This window comes from Chiloscyllium punctatum, chromosome 1, assembly GCF_047496795.1.
Source record: "Chiloscyllium punctatum isolate Juve2018m chromosome 1, sChiPun1.3, whole genome shotgun sequence".
NCBI classification, from domain to species: Eukaryota; Metazoa; Chordata; class Chondrichthyes; order Orectolobiformes; family Hemiscylliidae; genus Chiloscyllium; species Chiloscyllium punctatum.
Window position 1 is genome coordinate 100596979 of NC_092739.1, and position 23773 is coordinate 100620751.

Here is a 23773-nt window from a genome sequence, read left to right on the forward strand (position 1 = left end):
TTTGACAGTGCCGAGTAAAATAACTCTGTTTATGATGCAGCGCCAGCTTTCAGTTAAATCAGTGTCGGGCTTCTTCATTTTTTTTGTTTCTGTGCAAGACCCTCATAAATCATTGCCCATATAGTCTGTCAAATAGCTGAAGAAAATATCTTTAAATGGATGACTACTATTCAGTAGAAATGTGAGACGCAGAGTTAAAAGCTTCTGCAAAAGTGTATGACCTGATGCAAACCTCTGAGCATTGAACACTGTGCCTCAAAGCAATTCAGTCTACTTGGAAAAAGTGAATGCTTGCCTTATAAGAAAGTTTGAGGTCTTTTTTTCTCTCTTTCACTTAATATTGAATGTGAGTGCAATTTAAAAGATGGGGTTATCCAGAATTTTTATTTGTAACTAGGAAGAAAAATGATTAATTATTTACATTCCAGGACTGACAAAGAAAAGTGAAGGAATCTGGTAAGATTATTTTCTTTTCAATGTTAAATTGGCATGAAATGATTACAAGAGGCATATTTAAGACTTTCTGCACAACAGTAATATTATTTGATGGAGTATAGTAGATTGCTAACCTTAATGTTATTCCTCACCCTTTTAAAAACTGATGTTTGAAATTCATTGATTGCACCTTTGTACTTCTGAATCTGCATTCAAATGATGCAAATAGCAACAAGCAGACTCTGATCTTTAGAGTTGTTGTACATAACTTGCTTTAATGTAGGTAACTGATAATGATTAATTTATGAAGATGTTGGACGCTTTGTTGTAATTAACAACAAAGTTGAAGAATGTTCAAAGAGGGAAATAGCATCTAGGGACAAAGGACCTGAGAGAAAACCAAAGCATTTTGTCTCCTTTAAAAGAACAGTTAACATCAATGAAATTCCAATTAGTATAACTATTAATAATCTCTTTACTCACTATTGTACATATACATGATAAGTAATTTTTTTAAGTAAGTGCTTTACAAATTATTTTCTTTTGATTAGTTTGTTTTCTGTTGTGCAACATCACTGGCTGAAAGATGGAAACAAGAACAATTTGTAAAGGTCACTCTGTGACCAATGATTGCACCATAGTGTCATGAGGTAACCCTTCATATGAGCATACGATAAGCATATGAATTAGAAAGAGGACTGGATCATTCAGTCTTTGAGATTTCTCTGTCATTGAATAAGTTCATGGCTGAACTGACAATGGCCTCAAGTCCACCTTCCGGCCTCACTCTAATAACCTTTAACTCCCTTGGTAATGAAGACCTTTGCCTTAAAAGCATTTAATAACTCTTGCTTCCACTATTCTTGTAGGAAGACTGTTCCAAAGACAGATGACTCGCTGAGAGAAAAATAATCTTCATATTTCTGTCGTTATGGGTGATACCTTTGAACCCATTTCCTCTAGTTCTACACTCCATTCTAGATTTCCAACTAGATAAGAGGAAGCATAAGGTGGAATGTTCTGCTCCCTTCAGCAATGTGATCAGTGATGAGGAAGCTTGGAAAATATGGCAAGCTTGAAAAATGTCAGAATCTTGATGTTGAGAAAAAAAAAACACTTCTTTTCCTGTTGAACATTTAAACATTGAGTTCAGCATCTCACTAATGAATGGTGACTAACTTATTTCTAGGCATTTGCAATATTTTATTTGCCTAACTCTCCTCACTTCCGTGAGCTCCCAATGCTCCTCCCCTATCCCTGAGAATCTGGACAGTGCCAATTCCTGACAAGAAAATCAGAGATACAACCTAGTGGCAGGAACTCTCCACTTTTTTTCCAGACTTTCATCCAACTCTGCATTCACCACAACATGCCCATGTACTCCAAGGATACTGTCCTTTTCCATCATCATCAAACAGCCTCAAGATCAACAAGTATCCCTGAAATCCAAACTGAGGTCTTGAAGGACTGAGGTAGTGTGTATTTCAGGGATGATTATGATTTACATCCTTCTGATTGATTACTTTGTCCACTAAGACATGCATATAGCTCACGCACCTACATAGGTGTGGTTTAGCTTCATTTGTAAGCACTCACTCATTTTGCACTGACTTGGAGGCTTGAAGATAGTGCAGACTTCAGATACTGGAATGTGAAAGTCTATAAAATGTGGAGCTGGATAAAGCCAAGCAGGTCAAGCAGCATAAGAGGAGCAGGACAGTCAACGTTTCAGAGAGGAACCTACATCAGGACTGGAGAGGGGAAAGGGGGGACTGAGAAATAAATAAAGGGAGCCTGCCAGCCTGTGAGACTTGCATTTTTTTTTTTACAGATTACGATCTTCAGTGTTCAGTTACAGACTTTTATTTTCTATGACTTGTATTGGTTTCTTATTGCAGAGGGAGAGATAGGCAGTTCGCCATGGTTCGGAATAGCCAAAAGGTGACCATGTTGGTGTTGCCAGTGTTGTACTTACCACATGCGTGAGCAGCTTATGTGTGAAACACATCATATGCGCTTTAATTAAACAGCCATATCTGAATGTTATCAGTCAGGAGTTGCACTCATCCGATTCTGTTCCAGTGGATTAGCGGTGGTCCTACTACAGCCTGGGGATCCATGTGCTTGAAGTCTAGGGATTGAACCATGATCATCACATTTTGCAGATCAGATACAACCAATCTAAGCATGACAGGTGGGCCAGTTCAGTACTGTGGAAACATCAGACCTGAAGCTGGGCCATGTTCAATCAGAGCAGTGCAGCCAAGGCAGTCCAGAGTGGCCATAGTCAGTCCTGGGATTTGAGCATTAATGGTCAGGGGTTCTATCAAGGGATGGGTCCAAGGAACCTGAGGGAAATTCAAAAGCTCAGGTCTGGGGATGGGGTTCATTGGACTTGGAGACTGAGGGAATGCTTACAGTGAAAGGAAGCAATTGAAAATCTAACAGAGGGATTTCATAGAGCATAGGAAGTAACAGGAAGCTTTGGGAAGGGGAGTTGCCACAACCATGATCACTTAGGCCTTTACGTGAGTACAGTGTATAACCAACAATAAAGGGTACAATATGAAAGTGAAAAGGTTTAATGGAAAAACCTTTTTCGCCTAGAGGGAAGTGGGATCTGGAATACACTGGGAGGGTAGTTGAAACAGGAAACCTCACAAAATAGTTCCTTGAAAGTGGAGTTGCAGATAGAGTATAAGAGTTGGGAATTCATGTTGCAGCTGTATAGGACATTGGTTAGACTATTTTTGGAATACTGCATATTAGCAAGTTTTCAGAAGATTTGTTGCTCAGGCTGAGGTTCTGTACGAAGGTTTGCTCGCTGAGCTGGAAGGTTCATTTTCAGACTTTTCATCATCATCATAGGTAACATCTTCAGTAAGCCTCTGGACGAAGCACTGCTGATGATTCCTGCTTTCTATTTATATATTTGGGTTTCTTTGGGTTTGTTATGTCATTTTCTGTGGTGATGTAATTTCCTTTTCTTTTTCTCAGGGGGTGATAAATCGGGTCCAAGTCAATGTGCTTGTTGATGGAGTTCCGGTTGGAATGCCATGCTTTGAGGAATTCTCATGCTTGTCTCTGTTTGGCTTGTCCTAGGATGGATGTGTTGTCCCAGTCAAAGTGGTGTACTACCTCATCTGTATGCAAGGATATTAATGAGAGAGGGTCATTTACAAAATACCGTGCAAGGACTGTAACAAACACTACATTGGACGACAAACAGGCAGAAAACTAGCCACCAGGATACATGAACATCAACTAGCCACAAAATGACATGACATTCTCTCACAAGTATCCTTACATACAGATAAGGAAGGACACCAATTCGGCTGGGACAATACATCCTTCCTAGGACAAATCAAACAGAGATACGCATGAGAGTTCCTAGAAGCATGGCATTCCAACCAGAATTCTATCAACAAACACATGACTTGGACCCGATTTACCATTCCCTGAGAAAAAGAACAGGAAATAACATCACCAACCCAAAGAAACCTAAACATATAAATAGAAAGCAGAAATAATCAGCAGTACTTCGTCTGGATTCTCACTGAAGATATTACCTAGTATGGTGACGAAACGTCTGAAAATGAACCTTCCATCTCAGTGAGGAAACCTACATCCAATACTGCATATAATTCTGATCTCTCTGCTATAGGAAAGATGTTGTGAAACTTGAAATAAAAACAGAAGATGCTGTTAAACTCAGCAGATCTGGCAACTTCTGTGAAGAGTCCAATGATCCTTCCACAGAACTGATGGTAGCTAGAAAAATAGCTTTTTAGGTTTTTATTTGTTAAACTTGACAAGATTCAGAAGAGATTTATAAGGAGGGAGGTATTAGGTTTCCGGTGAGAGGGGAAAGATTTAAGAAGGACCTAAGGGGCAACTTTTCCACATAGAGGGCGGTGCATGCATGGAAAGAACTGTCAGAGGAAGTGGTGGACGCTTGTATAATTATAACATTTAAAAGGCATCTGAATGGGAATAGAAAGGGTTTAGAGGGATATGGGCCAAGTGTTGGCAAATGGGACTAGATTAATTTAGGATATCTGGTCAGCACGGACAAGTTGGACTGAAGAATCTGTTCCTGTGCTGTACATTTACTATAACTTGTATGACTCTATAACATTTAAAAAGTACTTGAACGAACACTTAAAGTTACAGAATATTCAAGGCTAAGAGCCTAGTGTGGGAAAGAGGAACTAGTGTGGGCACTAGCATAATTTCGGTGATGATCCGATTCAGTGTTATATGATTTGATGAATCTATGATTCAACAAGGGCATGAGGCTTGATAAATCCGTGGGCTCTCAGGGTAAATTGGGAACATTAAAAATTCAATAAAAGGGTTGAATAGATTGAGGATGGAGCTGAAAGCACACTGCAGATACAGGGTCAGCAGCATAAAAAGGAAATGTAGGGATCATCCTGCACCTCAGGTGGAACCTGCAGCACAGCCAAGAGAACACAAGGTAGAAAACTTTCCACCTTTGCTCCATACTCAATCAAATGTGCAAGAATGAGACAAAATGGCTGCCACCACATGTAGTTGGGGCAGTAGGTTACTGTCTTTTCTTTTGAGGGTGAAGTTAAAATGTTTGAATTTGAGGCCCTGTTATGTTCAGTTGCATTAATCATGTATCTGTTGATTGAATGTTGCCAACCATCTTGTACCAAATTGCAGGGTGCTGATACAGCAGCTTTTTTCCCAAGAAAGAACATTAGAAATGATGGTTTAAGCAATCATGACCAATCCATTGTTTGCATTCATTATATCCTTGTTATGTTTTAAACTGCATTCAAAATAAATAAAACAAACTGGACATTTAAGATCACAAAACAAAAATGTTCAAATGCAAACCTTGGACCTGCAAGATGTAATTAATTTATTTTTAACTCTACTTCACTATTCAAGTGGTTTTTATGAACACTTTGCATTGCACAGCAGCACTTATAGTGGATGGGGTATGTGATTTGCATATCAAGGATCATCAGCATTATACAGGGGTCCCCAACATATGAACGTTTGACTTTGTATTCATACATGTAGGCATTCCTATCTCATACAAAGATCCAATGTGTAATTGTTTCCTAGACTTACAAACAGCTCCTTTATATTGTTCTGCATTGTATTCTGACCTGTGTATAAATAGACTCACCTCTGCAACCTGACATGCTCAAAATAAGACAAACCCATTCTTAAGTCTGAAGAATTGCTTCTTTTTCTGACTGGCGATAGTCAGATATCGCCAGACCATAGCAACATGACGGCTGGAGGAAGAGCGCCTCATCTTCCACCTAGGAACCCTCCAATCACAAGGGATGAACTCAGATTTGTCCAGTTTCCTCATTTCCCCTCCCCCCACCTTGTCTCAGTCCCAACCCTCGAATTCAGCACCACTTTCCTAACCTGCAATCTTCTTCCTGACCTCTCTGCCCCCACCCCCACTCTGGCCTATCACCCTCACCTTAACCTCCTTCCACCTATTGCATTTCCAATGCCCCTCCCCCAAGTCCCTCCTCCCTACCTTTTATCTTAGCCTGCTTGGCACACTTTCCTCATTCCTGAAGAAGGGCTCATGCCCAAAACGTCTCCTGCTCCTTGGATGCTGCCTGACCTGCTGCGCTTTTCCAGCAACACATTTTCAGCATCAATCAAATGGCCATGTTTGAAAGTCTAAGGGGAGTATACCTTAGTCAAGTCAATGGAGGCACCTTTCAGGCAAGGGGATCCAGTACAGTATATTAAGAACCTCATCCAATATCAGTCCAGGGGTTTGGGTACAGTCAGGTGACAGCTTGGGGTCCAGGGGCAGTGGACTATGCTGTCACCATGCTTTCATACACATCAACATGCATATGAATTAGGAGAAGATCTTAGTTATTTCATCAAGCTTCCTCCTCCATTCAAAAAGATCATGGCTGATCTGCTTGTGTTCTGAATTCCACATTCCCATCTAATCCCAGTGATGTTTGATTCCCTTGACTAAGAAGAATCTAATACCTCTGCCCTAAAAATAGTCAGTGGCCTCAACATTACTGCCTTCTGAGGCAGGGAGTTCTATAGTCACTCAAACCTTAATTTTAAAATGCAGTTACTGCTTATAGATTAAGTGCTTTTTATTAACAGAAAGAAAATACTTGGGCTTATGGTTTCTCATCAAATAAGATCATCAAATTTTGAGACTGGAAAGAAGCGACACTTTGATAATTGATCACACAAGTAAGAGCAAAGCCTCACAAAAATATTGTTCTATACTTTTCACATAGATACTAATGAGAGTCCACCCACTCTAAGCTGTCCCATAGAAGCCCTTCCATTGCCTCAGGGTAACATTGCACTATTTCCTGTCCTGGGTCCACACGTTTCAGTTTCTGCTTGTCACCCAGGAGGAGGAGCACAGCGTGTGATCTGATTTTCCAAAATACAGACTGGGGATAGAGTTGTAGGTGGTTGTAGCAATGCTCAAGGATGTTTGGACCTCTGGTGAGATAAGAGACATGTTGATGTTATTTTGGTAGCACACTCTTTAGGTTGGCCTGGTTGAAATAACCAGCTAAAATGAACAAGGTCACAGGGTATTCTGTCTCTAGTCTGTTTATAGCATTGTGTGCTTCGACAAGTGTACTCTTCATTTCTGCACAAGGTGGGATATAGTCAGCTGTCAGGATAGCAGAAGTGAACTCGTGCTACAGGTAGTAAGGATGGCATTTTACTGAAAGATATTCTAGGTCCTGGGAGAAGTAACTCACCAGGATCACCTTGTCTGAGCACTAGGAGGTAGACCCACAGCTCCTTGTCTTGCCTGAGAATGCCAAGTGGTCCATTCGGTGAACTGAGAAACCCTCAGGTTGTGAGGCACAGTCAGGTGTAGCAGGAGTTAGCCATCTCTCTGTGAAACAGAGCACACAGCAGTCTTTCAGTTCCCTCTGGAATATAAATCAAGCTCTAAGGTCCTCTATCCTGTTTTCAGTAGCTTGAATATTTGCCAGGAGTCTACCATTTCATTCTCCCTACCAAGATACATGACCTCAAAATTCCCTACACTAAACTCCATCTACCTATTCTTTTACCTAATCATTCAATGTATCTATATGCCCTTTGCAGATTCTTTGTCCTCATCATAGCTTATCCTCCCACCTATTTTAGTATCATCAGCAAAATTGAATATCTTACATTCTGGCCCTTCTCCAAGTCCTGAATGTAGATACTAAATAGTCGAACCCTTGGATTGATCCTTGTGGCACTTGAAGAAAACTGATTAAACCCAACTATCTGTTTTCTGTGTGGTAACCAATCCTCAATCCATGTTTACACATTACCTGAATACCATGTGTTCCTAAGACCATAAGACCATAAGACATAGGAGCGGAAGTAAGGCCATTTGGCCCATCGAGTCTACTTCACCAGTCAATCATGTCTGATGGGCATTTCAACTCCACTTACCCGCATTCTCCCCGTAGCCCTTAATTCCTTCCTATCTTGCATTCCATAACCTTTTATGTAGCACTTCATCAGATGTTTCTAGAAATCCAAATACACTAGATCCACTGGTTTCCTTTTATTAAATCTGCTTATTATATCATCAAATAACTCAGCAAATTTGTCAAAACCTGATTTATCTTTCACAAAAGCATATTGACTCTATTTGATTCTGATAAGGTTTTCTAAATGTCTTGCTATTTCTTCCTTAATAATGGACTCCAGCATTTTCCGAATGACAGATGTTAGGGCAAGTGGCTATAGTTTCCTGCTTTCTGTCTTGGCCCCTTCTTGAACAGAGAAGTCACATTAGAAGCCTTTCAAAGTGTTGGACACTGGAACACTGACTTCTGAACCAAAGAGGACTTCTGAGCCTGCACTTGAACAGATATTCCTGGTGGTGACTTGATCATTACCCACTGATCAGCAGGAATGGCTGTCCTTTCAGTCATCATACCCCTATCCATCCAGTTCTCTCCTAAACAACTGTGACGTACTGCTTCTACTAAGTTTTCAAAGTCCTGCTACTTTTTTTTAGCATTTTTTCCCACCATCCCTACTGTTGCCTGTTTCCTTCTCTTCCCTTCTCAGTGTCCATCTTTCTTTCCACTTGATATGTATTCTGAGTTGTTTTTGTATAGATTTATATCTAACATGCTATGATCCCCATGGAAAATTATAACAATAAAAAAAAACTTCCAGGTGATTGTTGAAAGATTTGAGATTTTAAGATAAAAACTTAAAAGTATATTAACCAAAATCCATTTTCTTTTCATAGAGAAGTTAGACTTTCAATGACAGGGTCATTCATAGTTTATAATTATGACACATCACACTCCGCACGGAGCTACAGCCCATAGTCCACAATTGTTCCCAGTGTCCAACAGTGGTCTGCCTGATTTTCATTGATTATAACCCAACATTCACAATACTTTCCAGGAATTTTGGAGTCTAATTGTCTGAACTGTTAACACAGGCCAATTCCATTGTCCCTAGGCATCAGTAATTTGCACAGCTTCCCCCCCCCAAGTAAAACCCGCTTGACCTCCCTTTGAAGTCCAATGATCTAACCACTTAGATTTACCACTGGAAGACTTTAGTACAGGAAATGTAGCTCCCATGACTTTACCCTAAATTTAAAAATATGATCCCAAAATAATACAATCTCATAACAGACTACCTTTAAACCCAATGTATGGCAAGTAGTGACAAGGCACAGAGAACCACCAAGCAATATATAGTCACATGATTTTATGATCAACTAAATATGTTTTTGATGGGTCAGTGATATACTATTGTCATAGCCACATATTGCATCCTCAAGTTCCATTAGCATTTATTTTTGCAGGATTAGTCCAGATGCTAATGGATTTGCTACCTGGGGACATTAATTGGCTGTGACATTAATAATAGTTGCTTTTTCTGCTCACTTATTCAAATGAAATTTTTTCCACTTAACAAGAAGATTGATAAATCTTGTTTAGCTTCCAGTAATGGCTAAATGAATGTAAACCCAGTCACCATAGTGATAAATTTCCTTAATTCCACTAGTTTTCAAAAATGAACATTTGTAACTCTGAATCACATGCCAGTTTGAAGCCAGCGCCATTTGATTGCCCATTGCCTGTGGACAATCATTGATGTGAAGTAAATCTCTGGAACCATCTATCATTTAATTCTTTATGCTGATGCCTGCAATTATGCAAATATCTCAATGATTATGTGTGCATGACAAACTGTTCAAATAGGAGGCCTGCTGGGACTGTGGCAGTTCTTAACCCAAATCAAGGTTCTGCTACTGTGAGGAACACTTTGGAGCTAATAGGAGATTGCTGAGGACTTTACCAGAGGGTCTATCCCTGCTGAGGGGGTGAGGATTTTCAACATAGAATTTTCTTGCACAACAGGTTAGCTGACATCATTTGTAATAAGACTCACTGCCTCAGCGAGATTTATTTCTGAATCTATCGGCTCAGGGAATATTCATTCAGGCATTTTAACACTAACAGAATTCTACCGAGGGAAGTTCAGTCACAATAAAATCAAATAAAACTATCCAGTCCGAAAGTCCTAGGCAAACTGGATAAGCATATTTCTACGTATACCAGCTATTGTTACCTCAATCTCTTTGCTTCTCACATTGAGTCATTTTTAGAAACAGCAGCAGTAGCAAACACAAAGAGTTGTTCATGGAGGTTGTTTCTTCACTAGAATATTTGATATAAATGTGTCTTTGTAATAATAGCATTATTGTAAGAACCTGCCACTTTTGTAAAAGATACACTGTCTTTGAAATAGGAAGAATAAAGAAGTGGCCAGCGTAATTGTATCCACTGTGAAGAAATGCACAGGATTGATTTTACAAATCCTGAACACTTTTAAAGAAAAGAATTGTTTAAAAAAATCAACTTAGGTTGAATTCGGCTGATTGATGCCATACAAACACAATTCAATTACTTTAAGGAGGCTTAAGTTATATTGGTTTTTTCAGGTCTCAAGCCATAGGATATGGATGAAAACTCTCTGGATGAATTGTAACAGCCCTTAGAATTTCAAGCCAATAAGAAAAACTGCAAACACTAAAACTGAAGTCTGAAGATGTGGATATATGTATAAGGAACAGGTGCATCATCCCCTCAGGCCTGCTTTATCACTCAATAAAATTGTGACTGATTTGAAACTCCACATTCCTGTTTACCTCAAATAACTTTTCATCCCCTTGTTTGTCAATAATCTATCAACCTTTGCATTCAAAATGTTCAAACGCTCTACTTTCATTGCCTTTTGAGAAGGAGAGTTCCAAAGACTCAGCAGTCTCAGAGAGAAAACCTTTATCTTCATCTCTGTCTTAAAAGGGCAATCCCTTTTATAATAGAATCTCATCATTATTGATTCTCCCACAGAAGGAAGCAAATTTCTATGTCAGAAACAAACACAGAAGTTGCCTGGAAAAGCTCAGCAGGCCTGGCAGCATCTGTGAAGAGAAATCAGAGTTAACGTTTCGGGTCCAGTGACCCTTCTGGGGGTCATTAACTCTGATGCTATCAGACTTGCTGAGCTTTTCCAGCAACTTCTTTTTTTGTTTCTGATTTATAGCAACCACATTTCTTCCGGGTTTTAAATTTCTACATCAAATTTGTGAAGATTTTCAGGATCTTAGTTGTTTGAATCAAGGTACTTCTGAGTCTTCTAAACTCCAGTGGACACGAGTTCATCTATCCAATTTTTCCTCCTCAGACACGTATTAGTGCAGCAATCTTTTTTTGAACTGTTTCCAATATATTTCCACTCTTTGTGAAATAAGAAGATCAATATTGGATACAGTACTTCAAATGGTTCCACCTTGTATAGCTGAAACAGAACCTGCCTATTTTTGTATTCAGTTCCCCTCAAGATAAATGATAACATTCTATTAGCCTTCCTGATTACTTGTTGTATCTGTACACTAACATTCTGTAAGTCATGTATGAAGACCACCCCACTCAGAGTTCTGCAATCTCTTACCATTTATGTAATATCCTGCTTTCTCATTCTTTCTGCCAAAGTGGTCAAATTCACACTTTTCCCATTATACCCCATCTGCCAGATCTCAGCGAGTATATCCAGGTCTTCCTCTTCTGGCATCATCACAATCTCTATATGAACAGGGAGGGTAGCTTCTGATTACCAATGCTCTGTTGCCTTTTAAGGTGAAGGCTCACTGCCTTCAATCCTGATGAAGGACTTCTGCCCGAAACGTCGATTTTCCTGTTCCTCGGATTCTGTTTGGCTGGCTGTGCTTTTCCATCAGCACTCTCATCTGGAGCAAGAGGTGCCAGTCTTCTGGCGACAATCTGCTGAGTGGTGAGTTATTCTGGGTATGCCTTGTGACAGACACCATAGGATTGGGGGTTGTTCGTAATGTGGTCAGTTTGATAAGATACAGCAAGAAAACCCATTAGGCCTCATGGTAGAAATCCTTCCATAAAAACTCAACTCAACTCAGATTCAGCCAAAGAAAGTAAGACCCAACCCATTGTTTGAGATCAGTTGTGTTTGTCCTCTCTCACAAGAAAGGAAAAAAGCAGAGCACCACTAGCATAGTCCTGAACCTTACAGAGGAGATTATTGTCCCCTGTGACATGGGCCTGGTTGTGACTGAGCCTGTGGCATTTGACTATGGCAGTTAAAGGAGGCAGCTTACCACTAATATTTCTGCTAAAATGTGCAGTGCGTGTGTGTGTGTGTGTGTGTGGGGCAATTGGTGTTATCCCGCTGGTTCAGGAAGTCACTGCTGTGCATGGACCTGAGAAATCTGTACAGCCAGAAAGAAAATGAGAGGAAATGCTGCTCACCAATTTGGAATGGGCAATGAATACCAGCGACACCCATTTTTCCTCACTTCAGTTTGAAATAATTCGGTGAGAACATTGATGATGTTGGTATATAGATAACACCATCATGGTCTTTCCAAACCATAGGGATACCTTTTGAGGAGAGAGAGAGATATGACTGGCACTGGTTGAACCTGGGGGGATTCACCACACCTCAGTTAAGGGGCAAGGCTGTGAAAGGAAATCTTTCATAGTAACCTCAGCAAATGTGGGAATTAAGCTCACCTTATTAGTATCACTCCGCATCACAAACTAGCTGTCCAGCCAACTGAGCCAGCCAAGCAGCATGATAAATGTTCTGATCTCCCACTTCATCATTATGCTGCTCTCTGGCACAATGAGCAAGCTGCAGGTATAGGGACTATGTAACTACCTGCTTATTACTAACCCCATCCCTCACGTCCAAATTTCTTCTTCTAAATTATAGCCACCAAGCCATAGCAAGAAACAGATTATGTGAGAAAGCAACAGGACAACACGCAGTAAGAACACAATCACTTGGTTAGGCACTTGCATTCACCAGCTGAGATACTGGCTTGCAGGTACTATGGAGATGTACAAAATTGTAATGACTATGGTGGCACAGTGGCTAAGTGGTTAGCACTGCTGCCTCACAGCGCCAGGGACCTGGGTTCAATTCCAACCTTGGGCAACTGTTTGTGTAGAGTTTGCACATTCTCCCCATGTCTGCATGGGTTTCCACTGGGTACTCTGGTTTTCTCCCACAATCCAAAGATGTGTAGTTTAGGTGAATTAGCCATGCTAAATTGCCCATGATGTTTGGGGATGTGTGGGTTAGATGCATTAGTCAGGGGTAAATTTGGACTATATCCCTCCACACCTGTCCCATCCATATACCTGCCAAATGTTTCTTAAATGATTAAATTGTACTCACCTCCATCACAACCTCTGGCAGCCCATTTCAGGCATTCACCACTCTCTGTGAATATAATGCCCCCCGGTACCTTTTGTATCTCTCCCCTCTCACCTTAAACCTATGCCCTGTGGTTTTAGACTCCCCTACCATGGGGAAAAGCTGTTGGTTATCCACATTATCAATGCCTCACATGATTTTATAGACCTCTATAATGGTCACCCATCAGTCTTCTACACTATGGAAAATATTCCCAGCCTATCCAACCTCTCCTTATAACACAAACCTTCTTGTCCAGGTACCAGCCTAGTAAATCTTTTCTGTTCTCTTTCTCGCTTAATAATATCCTTTCTATAGTAGGGTGACCAGAACTGCATGCAGTTCTCAAAATGTGGCCTTCTCAACATCTCGTGCAGCTGCAACAAGATCTCCCAACTCCTGTACTCTATACTCTGACCGATGAAAGCAAGCATGCCGAAAGACTTCTTCACCACCCTGTCTACCTGTAAAACTTCACTTTCATGGAGTTATGAACCTGTACTCATATTTCTTTGTTCTATAACATTCCCCAGGGCCTTACCATTGACTGCGTTAGTCGTGCCCTGGTTTGACCTACTAAAATGCAACATCTCACAGTTAGCTAAATTTATCCCACATTTTTTGCTATCACTGAAAATCTTTTCAATATGTTATTAAATGATATTCCAGATCCAAAACATTCATCAAATTCTGTATGCTTTATACAGTATAGTAATCAGTTACAGTTTCAAAATAGTTTTGGACAACATTTCATGAAGATCTCTCTGCTAATTACCTTTGTCAGTGCTTATTGTAAAAGGACTCTTGGTCTCATCAGCATTTTATAATAACTGAACATTGATCTATAAGCAATGAATATTTCTTGTTTGCTTTCTGTCTGCTCTTTCCTTGGAATTGTGCAAAGCAATAGTTTAGGACTTCAGAATAAACCTTTTCAAAAGTTCTAAGCATTGGCTTTTACACTTAAATGAAGACAGCAGGCAATAACAGGCTTGAAGAGAAAAGAACAGAAGTACCAACAGTTCAGCGTTTTACAGCATTTACTCGGTTGATTGGCTGACTGACCTATTGTTGGCATTGCGGGGTCATTGTTGATACCATTAAAGACTGGCATAGCAACGGGAGTAATCACTGGTGGTAACTATGCTTTTCTTTTCAAAATTTCAGTCAGGTCTGACAGACAAAAAGAGATAAGTATATAACCACTACTGACAGCCTTCAGGTGAACCAGCATTTTCCTTTTCCTGATATAGTTCCCACAAAACCAAACAAAAAAACAAGGATTTATTTCTTGACAATCTCAGCATCAGCATGAAAGTTCCTACAGCTGAAATCATCAATGATTCAGCGAAGCATCAGCCAGCCCTTCCCCCGCTCTTTCATAAAAGAAACCATATGCAAATTAATCAGAGCTTCTGATGGGCAGCGGTGCAACTCACTAGCTATTGAGTGAGTGGTTGTTGAGTGAGATAATTGCTAAAACAGAGTTGTCATTTTGATGGCAGTGTGCATCTCTACCAAGTAGTTTGTTAAAGGTTTAGACACAGTCCCCTACATGTTAAATTTGGCTTGAATGTGACCCAGCAGGTCCGATGGTATGAAGAAGGTATTTATAGAATTGCCACTGAGTATATCAGAAAGGGTCAGGTATCCTGGAGTATCCAGTGTGTTTCTCTGCGAAAAAGGACTGAAATTATTCACTGTAACACTTGTGAAGCAGGGGGTCTATGAAACTGCTCAACCAAATATAACATTTTTATGCAAAGTATACATGAAGGTGTATGAAAGCAGAGGACATAACTATTGATTTCATGTTGAACAAAATTGTATTTTTATCAGAACTACTGTATATTTTTAACATTCTTAAATTAAATGGCTACTCAGTAAATTTAAATGTTAACCTTTCCAATAATGTTTTTGTCATTTGAATATCATTAAGATGGCCTAATGGTACATCAGGGGTCAGTTTATATATTTAGATGAAGTCAATGCAGAGACTTTAGCCCAGATTTTGCTGTCAAAGTAACTATGAGTTAATTGTGTTCAGTTTAATCAGAAATGGTATGGAAATTTCAGGCATTCGGCAGATGTGTGGTAAAAACCAATGCACAGAACATGTTAGACTGAACCTTATGTTTGTTGATTTAGTCCGAGCTGTGTTGATTCCAGCCACACCTTACTATGGGTTATTTCAAGAATCACCCCAGATTCAGCAGGTGTCCTGAAATTAACCAGATTTGTTGTGCCTGTACTAGTTTTTAAAAAAAAACCTGCTGTGCACCTAGACAAATGCTGACCGTTTAGAGTTGTTCTGCATGGTCCCTGAGATTTCCCTGGGCAGTGGAGATCAGTGTTACACTGTGTAGGAAAAGCCCTGGAGGTCCACTAAAGGGTGGAACACAGGCATGACTTCCTCTTTCCCCAGGACAAGCAATAGAGACCACGCCACCAGCCAACTCTGAGGTTGCCCATCTGGGCTAAAGCAGTCTCAGCTGTCTGCAGGGATATCCTGCACTAACCAATGGCCTGTCTCAAATTCCAGGAGGAAAGACAGATAGACTTATGGTAGGTGGTGGACCACCAATATTCATATCTAGACTCCTTAGGTAAAGTGCATCCTGACTCTGACTACACCAAATGGTTGACTGATGATTTCCAAATGCTTGGATTAGTACTGGAGCCTGCCCTGAACTTACTGCACTGGCACTCCCAAGAGAAAGCTATGTCCCCTGACTTGGCAGAGAACCATGACAAGCTTCCTGCCTTTGAGTCTGTCTTAAATTGCAAGGCAAAACAGAAGTAATGTGAGCCAGTGGTCCCTGGCTGAGAAGGCAAAGTATAAGATGCAAGGTAAGGAGATAAAGGGCAAGGATGCTGTGTACATCCAGGCAGGCTCTGAGTGATTGAGCACTATGACAGTGAGCGAAGAGCCCGAAGATACATCCTGGTCTAGTCCATGAGCTGAGTACATGTTCCTGAGCACAGTATCCTTGCTGCAGCATTACAAGATTGTTGACATTGCAGCATTGTTAGTGAATTGCAGACATGTCATGAGGGTTCTTAAAGGCTGGCATATATTGGACTCCAATGTTCATGCCTGGGGTGGGTGTGACCTTGTGTCCATAGAATGTATCCTGACATGTTGGTTCCTGGTGATCCCACAGAGCAAATGTGAGCCAAATCCACCAGGTAACCTCTCAGACTTCCCTATCAAGATTCCTCAACATCTTGGTTATTTAGTGAGTTTGGTCAGATAGAAAAATGAATATTTGTGAGACAACTTGGGCAATCACAAGCAATAATTCCCCTTAATTGGCAACTCACTACTGCCTAGTGAGGAAAGCCACTTGTCAGAAGCATAAAAGATACAGCAAGATGCTTTCAATGTCAAGACAGATTCCACTGAATTTCTCATTTGATTCTACTATAGATCTCGCTGTAGGCCAAGTCATTCAGATTGATATAAATCTTCGCTGCATTGTCTGAGATCTACTTTTTGGCCATTAGATTTAAGAAAGTGACACCTTGCTCTCACATTGGAAAATAAAGCATGATGTTGCTATATTTCTGTGGTGAATTAAAACTTCCACAGGAAGCTGAAGCTTGTGATTATTCATGTCAGTATCCTTTGAAAATCATGATTGTTGCCTATCAACTTTTCTGGCATTGAACAATAACTATTACAAAGCTAAAATCTTATTCCTTCAGATATTATTTATTGTTACTTGTTTAAAATGTCAAATATAAAATTAATTCTGATTTACTTTGCTTTACTTGTTCTTAAAGCATTTTTCCATCTGTAACTGATTTGAAATTGAATGCACTGATTTTAATATAAAATTCCTGCTTTGACTGTTAATTTCTCAATCTGTTTGTTGTACCAGTTAGAGCATTTGTGGTCTCGTTCACTCCAGTCCCATCCCAGATGTCGGCAGTTATGATCTGCTTAACTCACACTTTCAGAAAGTCAAACAGAGGACAGATATTGTGAGATGCCTTGCTACAATAAAAGCTAGGCTCATGAATCCTACTTGTGTGAAATGGGTGATTTATTTCATCTGATAAATGTAGGCAACAGTCTAAACAGCAGAAAACTTACACCAAACAGGTGTCTGGAGAGCTTTAACTTTCTGTGATGTCATTGACAAAATTGTAGCTTTCTGGGTTGATTGAAACATTGAAGAATGCCTCACATATCGAATATGTCATTTATGTAAAATGATGGCTGTGGTAAAAACAAATCTCGTCCTTTATATTTTCATCTGCTGCTGGAGTCCAAATACCAAACATTGCCTCTGATCCATAAATTCAATTAAATCACACATTTTAACAAAATTCTAAGACTGGGCCAAGAACTCAAAATAAGATTGAAAAATCAAAATGCATTTGAGGTCTGCAACAAGGTCAGATGCACTGAGTGTGTAATGAGTGGGAGGCTGTGCTGCAGCCATTATCTTCCCTCTGACAGGAGAGCAGCTCACTGACCTGGCATGCTCACAAATGGAAAGAAAAACTTAGGGCGAGATGTAAATTCCCGTTATGGTCCCTCATGAATACAGTGTCTCTTGGATGCGGTTTGATGACCTATAAAATAAGGTTACTCATACCGAATGACAGTGAGATTTGAGCTCCAATTAGCTGACTGGGTAGGTAAAAAGAAGAATGATGATTACAGATTAATATAAAAGTCTAGGCAGGGAGAAATATGACTTTCAAATCAACTTATGCATTGCCTCTGGATGGCAATTCTGAAGTACTCAATTATGTACATGACACACATTTGTGAAGCATATTTTCTGCTGTTTTAAAATGAATGCTTTGGACCAAATCTGAACAAATCAATGGGCCTATTAAATAAGAATTGTCAGAAAATGATCAGCAGAACATGGTTCTGTTTCACCGTTAGTAAACTGTCTTTGTGCATATAATCTGAGTAAAAGCTCCACAAACCTATCAATATGGAAGCTGATTGGATCAGAATCTCAGATCAAAATCGCAAATTGTTTCAGTTTTAGGAACTTCAGAATTAAATAAAGTTAATATGCTTTTATTGATAAATATCAGATTTTGGACAGGGTTTAAGTACCCAAACTGAGCAAAGAATGTTTGTAATGAAGACACATCTCCATATTCCTTCACAGTATATAGACTATAGGAGCATCATGGTTAAGCTGTTGCACTTTTGGACTTATTATCTCAGAGACCTGGGCTCAATATAGAAATGTAAGTTCAAATATTGCAGCATATCAAGGATTTGGTTACAGTTAATTCAATAAAGCAGGAATGAAAGCTAGTATTAATAATAGTGACTTTCATCAATTGTTTTAAAAATATCTTTGGTCACTAATGTCCTTTTCAGAAGAAAGCCTTATACCATGTAGACCATTTGCGATTCCATACCGTTAGTTGTCATTGCAAGCATTGCAAATAAGGCACCACATGGACTGCGATGTTTATCAAAGCAGACCACCACCATACAAGAGCTATTGAAAATGAGCAACAAATGAACAATACATGCTGATTGTCTCTGAATTAGTGAACAACATTAAGAGACTACTACAACAATATGTAGATTGCCTGATCTGGGATTCTTCTAGTTTGCTTTCAGCCAATCATTTACTCTTTCTACTCCCCTTCTACTTCACTAATTCATAGCAACACAGTTCTCTACTTGGTATCATATCCCTCCCATTTATTTCAATCTGTGTTATCAATTCATCCATTTTATTATGAAAGTTGTGGAAATTGCAATGAGGATCCTTTATTTCACTCTTGTTATCATTTTACCTGACGGTGATCCTATTCGCTCACAGAAATTTCTGATCAACTGAATTCCCAAATTTGTACTGAGATTTGGAAGCAGGCGTGGAACAAAATGCAACTTTTATACAATTCATGAATGTGACCTAGATTCTTTCTCAAATTTGTGCACAACCAAAGTGTCTGCTTCAGCTAGAAATCTAAGTGACTGCTGATTTTGGATTTTGCTCTCAATCTGAATTGAATATATCTTCAGTTCTCTGAAGTCTTTATCTTCTGGTTCTCCAGTAACCTCTGTTTTCATAATAATTCCTCTATTCATTTTCATTGCCATTCCCTTGAACTTGTTGTCTCTCATCACCTTGCCTTTTTCACCATCTCAACCATGATCAGGTCATCTCTGATCATGAATACAAAAGGCAAAACTGCAAATTTTAAAGTAAAAAACAGAAAATACTGGAAGTACTCAGCAGATTAGGCAACACCAATGAAGATAAAAAGAAAAGTTAATATTTCAACTTGATGATCTATTATCAAAAGATTTTGTTGAGAATGATCAAGTTTGAAGAGTACTCCAGGAATACACTTTGTAGCAAGGCTCTCTATAAGACCACTGATTTTCCACTGTCCTCATAGAGCTCCCCCTCTCTACTTCCTCCTGTCCATGTCCTTCTCATGTCTCTCAAGAGCTATTTCAAAATCAGTCACTAAACCTGCACAATGTGTTATTCTTTACTGCTGTGGTCAAAATGAAAATTCCAACACAGCACCTTGCTGTTTCTGTCAATTTTTTCTCAGCAAGTGTGAGTCTCAAGTATTTTGTCTGCAACCGGTTGGGTATCTCACTAAACATTCCCACACAGGCCTTTGTGGTTTACTCAATGCTCATTGATTGAGAAGTAATTTGTGAACATTCTGCCTCCATTTGTGTTGAACAAACTTGGGATCCTGGCATTGCCTGTTCAAATCAATGATACTGTTATCATGTATGTTCAATGTCTTCAGGTGAATGCAGGGGATGCAGTGTTCACAACTCTAGCTGTTTTCTAATCAGCTTGTACCGAGATGCTGTTACACATCTCTGGAGCATGTGGGCCTTGAACCTAGCCTCCTGGTTCAGAATTAGGAACAAAACCCATAAACACTGCGGGACCTACACAGAAAGAAACTAGCATGTATTTCACACGTGAAAACAAACAGGAACCCATGGCAGTCATTTGAAAACTGGTGTTGCATATTGAATTTTACATCTGTTGGTTAAAACCTCACCTACCTCATAGTAATAGGATGAGCCATCGTATTGTCAATATGTGGACGGCAGGATGGATTGGCAGAGAGACAGTGTGAAAGGAAGGTGATTAAAGTTCATAAATTGTTAATTGTCAGGTATTGTCCTACGTTTCTTCAATTTTCAGAATCTTACTTTCACAAGAGTGGTGAGAACAAGCAGCTGCTGAGTTATGGAGGAAACCACAGAGTGAAGCAACCTGAACACAATGCCTTCAAGCAGTGACACCATCATGTTTTGAACAAGCCAGATGGTGGGAGTTGAAATGAAGTGCTGTTCAAGGAAATATGGCTGCTAGGTCCACACAAGTCACTGAAAGCAGAACAAGATTTTTGAGAGTCTCACCACAGTGATGATTGTGTCTGACTGTGGAATCAATGCTTTCAGACTATGACTTCTCCTCCAGTCAGAGATATAACTAAGAAAGTGTCTGTGCAGTGCCAAGGTAGCTCAATGGCTTGAGAAAGCTGTCAGACATAGATTAGGAGGGCACATGAAGGGCAAGATAGCAGGCTTATAGTCGTAAAACATGCTGCCCAACTTAAAAGTGTTTCTTGTCAGAGTCTCAGCTCCATGGAAAACTACAAGCACTATTGTCTCTGAAGACTGTCTCTCCAGGCAGACAGCTCCATGGTATGCTCGAGCAGGACTGATACCATTGATAAATATTGGACTGTTGTAGTAGTTTGGTGTAATAAGACCCAAAATAGGGAGGGAGTTTCAGGATTTTGACTAAGTGACACTGAAGCAACTGTGATAGATTTTCCAAATCAGGATGGTGAGGGTCTGGGAGCAGAAATTATAAATGGTGTTGTTCACATATATTTGCTGCCCTTTTAATTCCAGATAGTAGTTGTTGTGGGTTTGTAAGGCGCTGTCTAAGGAACTTTGATGAATTTCTGCAGTGTGCCTCATAGATGGCACATGTGAGTGCTACTGTTGGAGAGAGTAGTTATTTGCGAATGTGGTGCTAATCAATCAGGCTATCGAGTCATAAAGGATATCGCTGTTAGACTGGGTCTGCAGTGGGTGGTGAGGGAACCAACAAGAGGAAGAAATATACTTGATCTCATCCTCATTAATCTGCTGGCTGAGCTGCATCTGTCCATAACTGTGTCAATGAGAGTGACTACTGTACAGCCATTGTGGATACAAAGTACTATCTTCAAAATGAGAATATCCTCTACCATGTTGTGTGGCACGATTACCATGCTAAATAGGATAGATTTCAAACAGATCTTGTAACATAATACTGAGCATCCATGAGGCACTGTGGGCCATCAGCAGCAGCAGAATCATACTCCAACATGATGAAGTGACACAACTGGATTACCTGCATGCCAAACAGCACAACAGCAAGTGATTAACAGGACCATGCCATTGCACAACCAATGCATCAAATCTAAGATCTGCAGTCCCTTCATATCCAGTGTACAATTCATTGGAGGAGGAGGCTGTGCAAATATCCACATTCTAAAATGATGGGAGTGCCTAGCACATCAGTACGAAAGATAAGGCTGAAGCACTTGCAATATCTTTACCGAGAAGTGCCAAGTGGATGATCCATCTTGGCCTTCTCCAAAATTCATCAAGGATTTAAAGACAGCACCTTTCAAACCCATGACCACTACCATCTAGAAGGACAAGGGCAGTAGATATATAGGAGCACCATCACCTGCAAGTTCCCATCCAAGCCACTCACCATCCTGACTTGGAAAAGTATTGCCATTCCTTCAGTGTCACTAGATCAAAATCCTGAAACTCCCTGTCTAAGAGCATTGTATCTATAGCCCAAAGATTGCATTGGTTCAAGATGGCCATTCACCAGATCCTTTTCAAGGACACTTAGAGATGAGCAATAAATGCTAGCCCAGACAGAAATGCCCACACCCTCAGAATAAAAAATATAGTTTATGGCTCCTACCTTGAAAACTTGATCTCTCCAGCTGTGAAGCCCATCATTTTTCCATTGGCGTTACAGCTGGAAAGATTCCATTCTGCCTGGGAAAAGACAAGAACTAGTTGGGAATTGGCCAGTCTGGCAGAGATAAGGGAGATGGAAGAGGGCATTCTGCATACAGCCTGTCACCAGATCCTTTAGTCACTAAAAAGGCCGCACTGGCCAGTGGATAAGGCTTTGAGGGACCATTACTTTATCTGGTCAGAGGCAGTGGGTATGGAACTTGGGAGTGGAAAAATGGCAGGCCCCAGCAGCCACAATACCTGGGGGACAAGTAGAAAGAGGGTGGGACATCAGAGGGTGCAATGCCCCATCCTTGCTCTGCACCTTACACCAGCACAGACACTCATACTTCAATGCATGCTGGATAAAACATGAGCACAAACTCGCACCAGCACCAGATGAGCTGACAGAGACCATCCAACACTTCATCTCAAACAGCAATCTCAACAACTGCATTCAACTTCTCAAAGTGAGATCCTCATCAGCCTTTGTATACTGTGCCCATATGGCACTCATGCATACCTGTCCTGGTTCACACCTGCTTCATCCACTTCCTGAATAATTGCGCAGACTGTGTAAAATTTCACTTTGTTAGCAGTTCAATAAGGTAAACAACTCCCTAATTGCTCATCTTTAGAAGGCAGACAGGCTTTCAAATTTGTATCTGCTCACATTCAGAGTCATTGCAGATGGGCACCATGACATTGGTTTCCCAACTTGATGTCAAATCAAATTTTAAGGAAGAGCAGAGGTGACATCAGCTCAATATAGGCTGTAAAACTCAGTTCAGTGACACTGAACATAGTGAATTGTTGGGCAAGTACTCAAATGGTTCATTCCTGTCCTTCAGGGAAGGAAAGCCATTGTCCTTACCATTTGACTTCACCAGTTTCCTCATTTCCCCTTCCCCCACCTCACCCCAGTTCCAACCTTTCAGCTCAGCATTGTCCCCATGACCTGTTCTACCTGCCTATCTTCCTTTCCACCTATCCACTCCACCCTCCTCTCTGACCTATCACCTTTATCCCCACCCCCATTCACCCATTGTACTCTTTGCTACCTTCTCCCACATTCCTCTCTGACCTATCACCTCCATCCCCACCCCCATTCACCTACTGTACTCTATGCTACTTTCTCCCCACCCCATCCCCCTCCCCCCCTCTCATCTACCTCTTCACCCTGCAGGCACCCTGCCTCTATTCCTGATGAAGGGCTTTTGCCCGAAACATCGATTTTCCTGCTCCTGCGATGCTGCCTGACCTGCTGTGCTTTTCTAGTACCACTCTAATCTAGAATCTGGTTTCCAGCATCTGCAGTCCTTGTTTTTACCCATTGTCCTTATCCAGCCTGGTTCCAGACCTGAAGCAATGTAGTTGACTCTCAATTGCCCCTGAGGTGGCCTAGCAAGCTATTCAATCATGTTGAAACCGCCAAGGTGTACTGTAATGGTTCTAAATAAAAGGGAATGTAGTTAACTACAGAAGTTAGCATTCAACAATGCTGGCCTTGCCAATGATGACTACAACCTGTGAATGGGCAAAAGGTAAATA

At 40.4% G+C, this 23773-nt stretch overlaps 1 long non-coding RNA gene across 1 annotated transcript in view; it reads left to right on the forward strand.

The window, feature by feature from the left end:
- Positions 1 to 227: 227 nt before the first annotated feature.
- Positions 228 to 23773, forward strand: part of LOC140482475 (uncharacterized) — a 150059-nt gene continuing 126513 nt past the window's right edge. The window contains exon 1 of the long non-coding RNA XR_011961727.1: positions 228 to 456. This is a non-coding gene — a long non-coding RNA (uncharacterized lncRNA). The remainder of the gene's footprint in view (positions 457 to 23773) is intronic.